Raw genomic sequence first — 13,652 nt, 5'->3', positions numbered from 1 at the left:
TTCTAGGCGCTGCAGTCTGGAGCCGAGCGACCGCTCCGGTCGCAGGTTCGAATCCTGCCTCGGGCATGGATGTGTGTGATGTTCTTAGGTTAGTTAGGTTTAATTGGTTCTAAGTTCTAGGCGACTGATGAACACAGAATGCAATGTAACCTGAGCAGCCTATCGCTGTTTTGTAGCGAAATACATGAATTCTCAGAATCCAGTAATGTTTTTTGTCTATTTAAGAAATCCATTCCAAGCATAATCTGTTAGTCTGCCCAGCATACGGTGGCCGATGGGCAGTGACCAATTTTCGTCCAAAGCGCTGTGCGAGTTCATTAGTTTTTTCGCAAGGGGAGGCCAACACTGTTGCCACCTTTCGCCGATCGCCGATGACATAGTCGAGACGCACGCCCTGCAATATTTCTCAAACCATTTTACAGAAAGTATTCGGAAAAAAAATAATTTTTCATTTTACTTGTAGCTTTATATGTCAGGTGCATTATGATGTGCCCATCGTTTCGTTAACTTTACCTCAGTTCCTCACTTAATAAACTTAATAAACCACTGTTTCGGAATTCTCTCACAACTGTCTCTGCACAATATGTCAGCGACGAGAGACTGTGTAAACTCTGCTGTGTTTTGCCAAAAGAAGTAAATTCTAACGTGACAATAAGAGAAATGAGTAGGTTTTACCCAAAATTCACCACTTGTGACACTACTCTGAAAGTTATGAATGGTTAACAAGCCAGGCGAAAATAAATCGCTGTATTTTCTGCGAAATTGTTTTAGATAACAATCAAAGCAGAGGTGACATCTTTTTGAATCATCACTATGCAAGTGTAGACGTGGAGGAGCTCCGCTTAATATTTACAAAAAAAATGTGAGCGTAGGCGTCAGTTTAGAAGGGAACATCCCCTCCAGCGCTCAGTATTTCCCCTACAGCGCCTACCTGCAGCCCCCACCACTACCAGTTTCCCCAAGTGTGCCCTGCCATCATCTATCGGTCACGGTATTCTGGGTGGACTCTAGTGTGGAACCATCCAGAAGTACAGAATGAAAGTGTTATCTTGTACAGTAAATTGTAAGTGTGTTCATGATTTTACATAGACATCTTTCTCTGTAACAGCTCCTCTAACTTTTGGTATGTGTAATAGTAAAGTAGTGAAAGTTTAATCTGAATTACATTTATTGAGAGTTGCATCACTAATTACTGAAACTGGAAAGCTCGAATCTAAAACTGAGTTGAAAGTATGATTGTTTGTTTGTATGCTCATGGCTGGATGATAAATTTGTTTTTAAGGTTCCTCTTTCTGTTATAGCAATGTGTCACTGACAGTTTCTAAATAAATGATATTTTCTGTAATGTCATTGGGATTGGTAATACATTATGTTGTCTCTGTAGTCTTCTACTCTAGTCATTGTTGACTGCCACTGTTGTGTTACTGTGAAGTAGACTGCAAAACTTCAACTGTTTGTGCAGACCGTGTCAGTTCTGCATTATTGTAATTTGTCGTGAGTGAAGACGACTGTTAGATGCATTCAAAACAAAATTTTTCTGTTTGCAATTTTCATTTTTCCTATTACCATATCTTATCTTTTTATCGGAAATCGGGGTTTTGTTGTCAGTTGTAGTGATAATTCTGATTGTATAGTTGTTGCGTGTGCACATGCACATTGTTAACGTTGTTATTCCTTTGGACATACTTGTTTGTAAAACTGCTATATTGTTATGGAGGATTGTTCATGCTGGCCCTTGAACTATGAAAGTGCTGGGTGTTGTGATAAAAATTTGGATTTTGTGCCGTTTGTACAATGTTCCTGATATTGTCAGGCAGCAGCTACAGGGAAGTAACTGATTTTGTGACATTTCGTTAAGTTCCTAATCAGGAGCGAATTATGTAGCTTCATCTGTGTGCTTTGGTAGTTTAGTTTTAGAAACTCTGCTTGTTAATCTAATTCTTGCATTTTCGCCAGTGTCGCCAGCAGTATTTCATAGGAGTGTCGATAGTCGTTTGTTGATCTGTGTAGGGTAGTTTTCCAACGTCTTTAGTGTGGATAGGGACTGTGACTGCTGTGTGCAGATGCGATCTGCGTTGGTGACACTTCGCTCTCAGCTCCAGGCTGTGTTGACTTCGGTTACACAGCTTTAGGGTGCAGTGGATGGGCATCATTATTATGGGCCGGCTGTGAGAAGCCAACGGATGTCCAGCACGACCCACGAGTTCACTGACTGGTCCGCACTGGTGGTCATCCCAGTTACTGCTCGCATTGCAGTTGAAACCTGGTCTGTGGTCGAAAAGAGGTCACATCAGGGTGTGGCAGGTTGCTAAAGACTTCCCATAGGGGCCGAATGCAAGGCCTGCCTGGTTAGTCTGACAAACAGGTTTCAGGTACTGTCTGTTGCTGACAATGTCCCTCAGCCTGATGCAGTCGCTTGTCCTGTTTGAGAGGAAACGTCTCAGCCTGCAAGTTGAGGACATTCACAGAGGGCGGGATTATTGGTAGCCCTGGAGCTCCAATGTTAGGCGCGTTATGGGGGCCCTTATGGATATGGCTGCAAAGGAGGGGTAGAAAGCCAATGTGCACTCCATGTGCATACCGGGTGGAGTAATTCCAGACGTGGAACGGGTCCTTCTGGATGCCATGAAGAGCACAGGGTGCAGGAAGCTGCTGGTGGTGGCTCATGAGTCTGTTACACGGAGAATGTGGCCACACTTGTAGTGAGGACTGTGTTGCGTGGACTGGACGGCTTTTTTTTAGGTTAGAGGGTCTCGGGGGAATGCAAGGAGAGCTTCAGTCTCAGAGTGCGCAGGTCGAACACAGAAATAACGTAGATCTAGGAACCATCGGTATAACAGTTATAAATTGTCGTAGCTGTGTTGGGAAAGTACTAGAACTGCAAGTGCTAATAGAAAACACTGATGGTCAAATCGCTATAGGCACTGAAAACTGGCTAAAGCCGGAGATACGTTCAGCCGAATTTTTTGCGAAGGATCTAACTGTGTCCAGAAAGGATAGGCTAAATGCAGTAGGCGGTGGCGTCTTTATCGCTGTCGGAAGTAGTTTATCTAGTAGTGAAATTGAAGTAGATAGTTCTTGTGAGTTAGTTTTGGTAGAGGTCATTCTTGACAACCGGAATAAAATAATAACTGGATCATTTTACCGATCTCCCAACTCAGATGATACAGTTGCTAAAAACTTCAAGGAAAACTTGCATCTAATTTGAAACAGGTACCCGACTCATACAATTGTAGTTGGTTGTGACTTCAACTTACCTTAGGTATGTAGGCGAAAGTACGCATAAAACAGCATCCGAAATTTTGCCAAATGCATTCTCTGATAATTATTTCGAGCAGTTAGTTCATCAGCCCATTCATATAGTAAACAGTTGGGAAAACACACTTGACCTCATAGCAACAAATAATCCTGAACTAATAACGACTTCAAAACGGGTACACGGAGTAGTGAATACGGGATTGTTTTAGTGGTACTGAATACTGTTAACTCCCAAATCCACCAAAAACAAACGAAAAATCCATCCATTCAAAAAAAGCAAATAAAAATGCCTTTGATACCTTCCTGAGAGACAATCTCCATTTCTCCCAAATTAGCAGTGTAAATGTAACGAGATGTGACTAGAATTCAGAGAAGTGGTATCGACAGCTAAGAGATTTATACCAAATTAATTAACGACGGAGCTGATCCCCCATGGTACACAAAACAAGTCAGAACATTGTTGCAGAAACAACGAAAAAAGCATGCCAAATTCAAACGAACGCAAAACACCCAAGATTGACCATCTTCTAAGCTCGAAATTCAACAAGACTTCAATGCGGGATGCTTATAATAGTTTCCACAACGAAACAGTCTCGAAATCTGAAAGAAAAGAGATTCTGGTCTTATGTAACAAAATTCCTTTACCAAAGAAGACGAAGTAAATATTCCAGAAATCAAATCAAGAATAGCTGCCAACTTCAGTACCTTAGAAGTAGATATCCTCGGAATAATGAAGCAACTTAATAAAAGCAAGTCTTCGGTCCAGACGGTATACCAGTTACGTTCCTTTCGCGATATGCTGATGAAATAGCTCCTTACTTACCACATACAACCGCTCCCTCGACGAAAGATACGTACGCAAAGACTGAAAAATTTGCTCAGGTCATACCATTATTGAAGAAAGGCAACAGGAGTACTCCCCTAAATTACAGGTCCATATCATTAACGTCGATATGCAGTAGGATATTGCAACATATATTTGTTCCAACATTTGTGAATTAGCTCGAAGAGAATGACCTGGAGACACAGTCAACACGGATTTAGAAAACATCATTCTTGTGAAACACAACTATCTCTTTACTCACACAAAGTGCCGAGTGCAGACAACAAGGGATTTAAAATTGATTCCGTATTTACAAATTTCCAGGCGGCTTCTGACGCTGTACCTCACAAGCGGCTTGTAATCAAATTTCGTGCTTGTGGAATATCGTCTCAGTTATGCGACTGGATTCGTGATTTCCTGTCAGACAGCTCACGGAAATTCACAGAATAAAACAGAAGTTTTATGGCTTTCCCCATGATAGTGTTACAGGCCCTCTGCTATTCCTTATCTATATAAACGATTTAGGATACCATCTGAACAGCCGTCTTAGGTTGTTTGCAAATGATGTTACCGTTTATCGTCATTAGAAGATCAAATCGCAAAACTATTTAGAAAAGGTACCTGTTTGGTGCAAAAATCGGCAATTGACCCTGAATAACGAAAAGTGTGAGGTCTTCCATACGAGTGCTAAAAGGAATCCATTAAATCAGTCAAATCTGTAGGCCGTAAATTCAACTAAATACCTAGGAATTACTATTACGAACAACTTAAATTGGAAAGAACACACAGAAAACGTTTTGAGGAAGACGAACCAAAGACGACATTTTATAGCAGAACACTTACTCGTAGAAGATGCAACAGATCTACTAAGGAGAACATCTACACTGCGCTTCTCCGTCCTCTTTTCGAGTACTGCTGCGCGGTGTGGGATGCTTACCTGATCGGATTAATGGAGTACATCGAGAAATTTCAAAGAAGCGCGGCACATTTTGTATTATCGAGAAATAGGGGTGAGTTGTCACGGACATGGTACAGGAATTGGGGTGGACAACATTAAAACAAAGGCGTTTCTAGTTGCGATGCAATATTCTCACGAAATTACAGTCACCCACTTTCTCCGCCGAATGAGAAAATATTTTGTTCACGTCGACCTACATAGGGAAAAAAGATCATCATAATGAAATAAGGGAAATCAGAACTCGCACGGAAAGACACGTCGGTGTTTTCCGCGTGCTATTCGCGAGCGGAATAACAGATATATTGTGAATGGGTTCGATGAACCCTCTGCCAGGCACTTAAGTGTGATTTGCGGAGTAGCCACCCAGATGTAGATATTGTTTTTGGAACTGTTGATTACTGCTGTAACTTCCGTCTCTGTCGTCTTATGTCCCCAATCCCTATTGTCATTGTAATTGCGGCTGTTCTGATAAAAATTTCTGTTTTTGTACATACACTCAGATTCTTGAATCTCAAACAATTGTAAAACGTCACAAAATGGCTTGATGTTGTTACCTTTCCGATGTCCTGTCAGCAAAGAAACACGTAAAGTTCAAGGAACTTTAGAAATTAAAAGCTGGATTAAAACAAATTGACTGAACGATTTATTAACAGTTGGTTTTGTTGTACCACGTACTCGAAGGATGCAAACTGTGAATTTTCAGAACCTGGCAAATTGAAGAGTTTCTCTTTAACTCCACGCTGTGTAGTCTCTGACCAGTATGCTACAAGATTTTGAAAATCCTGTAAAGAAAAGCATTGTCTTGCTATGGGTCGCAACCGCAAAGCTGCTTCACCTTCCAAAAAACTGCAAATGATATAACTTCTGTACTGCTGGCCAAGTCGGCGATAAAGAAAAGCTAAATTGTTTGATCCAATGTATGGTATCTAAATCACTGATGCCACTGCGACAAACTTTAAACTTTCTGACTGATAAAAAATGTTCTATTTAAATCCGTCATGTCCTGCTAAGTCATTACAATTTCGTAAGTGAAATAGGTATTTGAATGTTAAGAGTTCATTTTCGAAGTCTCTTTTATGTTTAAGTCTGTCAAAATGTTGTTCTTGCATGAAATCTTTTTCTCGTCTGTGATAGTTCTCTTTACAATCACGTGTCTTTTGTTCTTGTATCAAATGCTTTTCAGTGTCAGTTACATGATCTCTTGCATGTGCCATCATCTGTCCTTCCTTCAAACGCTCTAAAGATTGAAATACTTCGGTTTCTTTAAACTGTATTCGTTGTGTGTCTGCTGAGTGATCGTCTGTATTTACTTCGATTTCCTCAACTTTTAAAGTTCACCGATCTGTGCCTCCAGTGTTCCAAATGGTTTTTCTGCATTGCTGTCAATTTGGTTTCTGTTTCAAAATTCTGTATCTGATGCGAACACTTTTGTGATTTGCGCTGCAGTTTTCCGACCGCGGCACTATGAATTACTTTGCTAATTTTTTCAATAATTAAAGCTTTCTATTTTCGGTATTTATCTTTCATTTCTTGAAATTTTGTGTCAGCCTGAGCCACTCTCTGAGAAACCTGACGTTGTAATTGTCTGTGGTGTTGCAGTTTCTTCTTCTTTGCGACTGAATCATTGCTTTTTTGTTTTGTTTCAAGTATTTTGTTGTGATCTTGTAATCTTGCTTCAGTGCGACTTAATAACTAGTTAGCTAAGCTTTTGTTACTTTCTTGTAATTTCGTTTGAATTACAATACTTTCTTGTTTCCTTGTAATAAGTAATGAAGCATAAGTGAAAAATAGCTTTTCTGAGAATTCTTGCCAACAGTTGTGTGATGAAATAATTGTCCGTCTTTTTATTCGCTGCTGAGTTTTCTGAAAAATTTTGCGCCGTCTGAGTGGTAATGCCATATGAGTGCGCGGAGTTAAAGACCTTTTTTTCTCGAGTCCCGCATCTCATCATCAACAGAAATATTTAAGTTCGCAAAAATGTTGCCCCCTGAAATCTGTGTTATGTCCATATTCCTCGTAACCTGTCTACCTCAAGCACTGTTGCCCGAATTGGTCTCTGTAGCAATAATAAGTGACTCGTTGGACGTTAAGGTATTGCTGTCATATGGAATTTGCATATTGACTGTCTGAGAATGATCTCTACGCCACTTGCTATTCACTGTGATACGCGGCTTGGTAATTATAAAACCTAACAAAGATAAAAGTTAAAGAAATAAGTAATCTTCAAAAACAAATGGTTAGCAAATAGCGCAAGAGCACAACAAAACTACACGCAAAAAGCGACAGAGAGCAGTGCGCTTGATCTAACAACGTGAAAAAAGTTTCCGACGCCCGAACATAAAAAGAATATCACCAAGTGAAAGATAGCTGTTCACATTCGTTTTTGTGACTGAAAGTTGATCTAAAAGTGAATCTGAACCATAAATGTTGGTGATAAAAGTGCAGCTGCGAGAATACATAGATAAATCTAACTGCGAGAATCTTAAGAAAATCATGCCCTGACTGAAATTTTTTGTTAGCCCAAAATCTGACTATAAACTTTAATAAAAGACAAATGATTAATTCGAAAGTGAAGTTGGTCCTTGAGAAATTTAAGTAAAGGAAGAACCTGTCCCCCATACAGTTTGTCTTACCTGGGCGCTAAATGCTTTCAAACTACAGCGCCTCTCGAGTAATACAGCTGCAATATCTAACTACAGAGATACGCGCAGGTGCAATGGATACTCTAAAAGCATTGTCATTCTTGGTTCTTAATTTTTGACAATGGTTTTTAAATAAATTGAAAATTGACTCTTGGGATGTGGACATTGAATCTGGTTTAAATGAAATCGAATCCAATTTTATTTCGTTTGACGTAACGCCACGTAATGAAATTTGAAAAATAGTGAAGACATCTCTAGATTCACGTAACAGCGTTGAAGAATTACAAAGATTGAACCAGACGTGTATAATCTCTCGTTAAACAAAATCTGATTCTTAAATCCATTTCCCTCTTAATGAACGATAAATCCTAACAGAAAATCAAAAGCAAAAAGATTCCTAGTCCGGATGTCTGACGAACCAAGAATGCTGGATTATCAAACAGCTGTTGCAAATAAAACAAACATAATCATTACCTGTAATTCGTTCTTCATAAATATAATCGTACCAACGTAAAAACAATTCTTTTTCTCGCCGGAATACGTCTACTACTGATTCATAATGTAATTCCAAAAATCTCCTATGTTTGTCCCTTGCTGCTACTAAACCAAAATGTAACTGTTCATATCTAACACCAAAGCTCAACTGTCTCCTCTCCTTTTCTCGCGGTGAACAGATAAAGCTGGCGGGCATGTTCGCAGAGCAAAGATCACCTCTTACTCATCTCTGTGGGGGGCAACATCTCTGTCGAGCGTGCGCGTGCATGTCTAAGCATTTCACACCTTAGGAGCGCGATTTCAGACATCCAAAACAAGAAAAATTACTAAAAAAATTAACACACACACCTTTCGAGCTGAGCCAGGAGGGTAATACCCACAAAAGCTCGTCCAACAGTCCATACTGCTCTGTAGCGTGAAACCCTGTATTCTAAATGCCCGGCAGCTCTTCCAGACCGTACGATAGTTCCTCCTGTTGTCGCCCCAGTGAAAAGTTCGTCCAGTTACGACGAGATGCATTTAATGGAAAATAACTACTACAAGAATGAAATGTTAGATTAGGCACAGAGGGATGAGTTGCCTACAAGGCAGTAACGCAATCAGCGCCAAATACACGTGGAAAATACACAAATAAAAACTAGATCAGAAAGTAAATGAAGGAAGAGTGTCTCGAATGCAAGTTCAGTACTCGAATAGGATATAATGAGGAGAAATTCCTAAAATAGGCCGCGAGCTATTTATGGAAAGAAGTACTCTATTGTTCGACGGCCATCGGAACATACTCTCTCGGAATTGCAACATTGGCGTGACGGACAACACCTCTCTCACAGCATTGCCACTGGAGTTTACTGAACATCTCTTTAATGTTCTTGTGCCGACTAAACGATCGTGACGAAACGTGCCGCTCTTCGTTGGGTGTTGTCTAACTCGTATATTACACCACCTGCTAAGTGTCCCAGACTCATGAACAACACTAAAAAATGGATCTAACAGTGTTTTTAAGTCATGTCTTTCCTGGATAAATTACATTTCCTTAAAGTCCTTCCTAAAATCTCTGCCTGGCATACAATTTTCCTACAGTTTGTTTCATGTGATTATTCCAACTTATATCGCTCTGTTTTAGGTATTTTATGGTAGTGACTGTTTCCACTGATATGTCGCCGATAATGCAATCGTACAGTGGTGGATTTTTCGCCTATTTATGTTCATTATGTTACATTTATTTACGTTCGGGGTTAACTGCCAGTCCCTATTCCAGTTATCAGCACAACGTTGCATTCGAATTCGAGGCTATTTATGGGATACGTTTTTACCAAAAACCTCAAAAAAATTTGACTGATTTAAAAAAATTTCTATTCGTTAATCTAATAAACTTTCGGGTGGATGTAAGCCATACATTTTTAAAATACATTACAACTAAAAATGTATTTTTATACAAAAGCGAATAACGAAATGCTGTTTCGTTTTCTTCCTCACAGTCGGTTTTCACAGAAAACTAAAAAGTCGCACTTAAAGATCATCAAATTACGATTAGAATATTACTACGGAATCTGAATTTACAATAACAATAAACAAGACTCAAGATCAGTGAGAGGGGGAGGAGTAAATGGACATCGAGGGGGAGGGGGTGGGTAGAACTGATATTGTGAGAGGGAAGGAGGAGATTGACATAGAGAGGGTGAGGAGGTGGTGGACGGAGAGAAGGGAGAGGATGAGGAGATAGACAAAGAGAGTGGGAGGAGAAGATGGACAAAGAGAGGAGGAGAGGGAGATTAGGACATCTCCAATTTTCATATGTATTTAGCAATTACGAAGCATTTCCAGGTTCACTAGTAAATAATGCTTTTCTACAAAACTGATTTTGCGCTTTAATTTATTCTGTGTTCTGCATGTCTAAAATGTGTAAATTTGTATTTACACTGTGAATTTACAGAGCACAGACTGGTGAAGTAAGAGGGTGGTTTGAAAAGTTCTCGGGATCACCACGAGAGGTCAGCGCTAGCGTAACGAGTTGTTCACGTGATATTCATTGGACTGTTGCCTGTAAACACGTGCTACGCCAGTGCTCTTGGAAGAGAGCTGTGGCGGTGATATGAGTATGTTGTTGTTCCCGCGTAGTGATTTCGGGAAATGGAAAAAATCGAGATTCGAGCAGTTTTAAGTACTTCGTAAAGAGAGGTAAGAAAGCAATGGACATTCAGGGTAATTTCTAGAATACACTGGGGAGGCTCTGCTCCTTCACATTCAACTGTTACCAAGTGGACAACTGAATTTAAATTTGGTCGGGAGAACTTACATGATAATACACGCAGTGTTCGGCCAAGATGTGCCACTACTCCAGAAATCATTGCTAAAGTGCACAAAATGATCACGAAGGATCGCCGATTGAAAGTGCATGAAACTGCTCACGCCTGCCTGATGTCATGTGAAAGTGTCTTATCACATTTTAACAGATGAATTAGGAATAAAAAAAATTATCTTCAAGATGGGTGCCGCGACTCTCGACACAGGATCGAAAACGCGTATACCATCGCCATGGCAAAATTACATGAACTAATGTATGAATTGTAGCCACACACACACCTTATTCACTTCGTCACACTTCCATCATTTCCCAAAACTAAATTTTTTTCTTGGTGGACGAAGATTCACTTCAAACTAAGAACTGTTAGCCAGAGTTGACAACTATTTTGCAGGCCCGGAGGAAACTTATTTTCGAGATGGGATCAAGGCACTGGAACATCGTTGGACCAAGTGCATTACCATACAAGGAGACTAACTGAAAAATAAAAAAAAGTTTCAGTGATGTTAGTACTTCTTTTCCATTCTCTTCCGAGAACTTTTCAAACCACTCTTGTACTACTGTTAAAACCAATGGCTTCCATAGGGACCTCAATGTTACAGTGGAATTTTAATGGCTATCGCTCACTTTTGGAAGAATTGCAGCTGCTGGTCCAGGATAAACCTTTCTGCATCTGCTTACAAGAAACGCATTTTAAAGCCACAGACACACCTACATTACGGGGCTACCACATATACAGGAAAAACGATACTACTGTAGGCAGGGCTAAAGGTTGAGTGGTGATTTTTATTGATGACAGGTACCACTCCTCTCCTGTCCTTCTTACCACGAGCATCCAGGCAATTGCTGTGAAAGTTCTCTCACTGTTTACTATCACAGTGTGTTCTTTGTACCTGCCCCCCCCCCCCCCCCATGACGTTTTGGATGCAGACGCACTGGCGGACCTCTTCCAGGCACTCCCACGCCCATTCCTTCTTGTGGGGGATTTCAATGCCCACAATGTGCTGTGGGGCTCTGCTACTACTTGCTCCAGGGGTCAGCTGATCGAGCGACTCGTCCATTCTGAGGATATCTGCCTTCTGAACGCAGGTCAGATTACTCACCTTTCCACAGCTACAGGGTCTTTTTCAGCTATTGATCTTTGCCTTTGTTCCTCAGCTATTGCAGATTCAGTTCAGTGCGAAGTGGCTCCAGATTCACATTTTAGTGACCACTTCCCAGTACGGATTCGTCTGTTGCGTAGGACAGTGACCAGCAGGAGACCATGCAGCTGGATGACACAAAGGGTAAAATTGGTTACAGTACAGTCGACAAGCTATTTTTGAACGAAAGGATTGTGCACAAGAGGCGGTGGCCCATATCACTCATGAGATCCAAAGATCTGCCGCAGAGTCCATCTCCAGGTCTAGTAACCACCTCGGACGACGGCCTGTACCTTGGTGGAATGATGACTGTTGATTGGCAGTCAGGGCCAGATGGACAGCTCCTCAGAGCCTCACATGGTGTCCAACTACAGACAATCTTCAGGTCTGCGAGAGCACATGCAAGGCGTGTGATTCCTGGAGGGAATTCACGACTTCCATTAATCGGTCCACTTCTGCTGCGCGTGTTTGGGAATCAATAAGATGGATTTCAGGCAAGGGTAGTCCACATCCACTTACGGCCATGTCAAATAATGGGGTCTTGGTGGACACGCCAGAAGAATGGCTCACGTTTTAGCTGAACACTTTTACTGTTGCTAAGTCATCCAGACAGGCTCCTGCTGTTCAGGTATTCGATCGAGCTGCAGGGATGAGGAAGCTCAATTTTTTTCCCGCATAATGAAGAAGTCTACAACCTTCCATTCTCCATGTGGGAACTGGATTCATCTTTATCTGCAGCCAGAGACACTGTTCCAGAACCTGATGAGATCCTTTATACCATGCTTCGTCATCTGTGCCCTGAAGCGAAAGGTCAGCTCCTCTCTTGTTTCGGTCAGATTTGGTTTGACAGACAGTACCCCACGACTTGGAAGGAGGCAATCTTAATGTCATTCTGGAAACCAGGTAAGGACCGTAGCGCCCCTGACAGTTATCAGAGTGTCGCCCTTACTAGTTGTATGGATAAGACTCTTGAACGCATGGTCAACCACCGCCTCGTCTGGCTGCTCGAGTCCCGAGGTTACCTGAGCAACTCCCAGTGTGGTTTCAGGCGCTACCGTTCCACTCAGGACAACTTAATTCTACTGGAGACGGCGATACAGGAGTCCTTCTTACACCGAAACCATTTAGTATGTGTGTTTTTTGACCTCAAAAAAAGCATATGACACTACTTGGAGGTACAACATCCTTCGCCAACTTCATGAATGGGAACTACGTGGACGCCTGCCGCTTCTGATCCAATCCTTTCTAGAGGAGAGGCGTTTCCGTTATCACATTGGCGATGCCATATCTGATTGCTATGTTCAGGAGAATGGTGTGCCTCAGGGCAGTGTCCTCAGTGTCACATTGTTTGCCATCGCTATCACTGGCATTTCCTCTGCAGTCAGAAGACCTGTCAAATTCTCTTTGTTTGTGGATGACTTTGCAATCTTCTACTCTTCCTCTAATCTTACGACAACAACGAGGCAGCTACAACTGACCATTAGGAGGCTGGAAACCTGGGCCCAGACAACTGGTTTTCGGTTTTCACCTGAGAATACTGTGCGTGTCAATTTTAATCATGCTCATTGGAGTTTTAACCAACCAGAACTTACAATGGGGGACCGTATTTTACTTTTTCAAGACACAGTGCGCTTTTTGGATTTATTATTTGACTCGAAATTAACATGGCTCCCACACCTGAAAGACCTACGAACGAAAGGCTTCTGGTTGTTGAACATTTTGAAATGGCTTGGCGGAAAAACATGGGGAGCTGACAGGTCCCGCCTCCTACAGCTTTGTAGGGCGTTCGTTCGATCACGCTTAGACTATGGCAGCGTGGTCTATGGATTGGCCCGTCCTTCCAACCTCCGGATGTTAGATGCTGTCCACCATGCAGGCATTCGGATATCGACTGGAGCCTTTTGGACCAGCCCCGTTCAGAGTCTGTGTGCAGAGGCTGGTGAACCACCACTCTGGATTTGGAGTCATATCCTTATGGCTCGACAGGCGCTGAAAATCTCAACGTCACCCCAGTCATTGGCATTTAGTTCAG

This window comes from Schistocerca cancellata, chromosome 6 (genome assembly GCF_023864275.1).
Source record: "Schistocerca cancellata isolate TAMUIC-IGC-003103 chromosome 6, iqSchCanc2.1, whole genome shotgun sequence".
Taxonomy (NCBI): domain Eukaryota; kingdom Metazoa; phylum Arthropoda; class Insecta; order Orthoptera; family Acrididae; genus Schistocerca; species Schistocerca cancellata.
Note: the sequence above shows the minus strand (reverse complement) of the source record.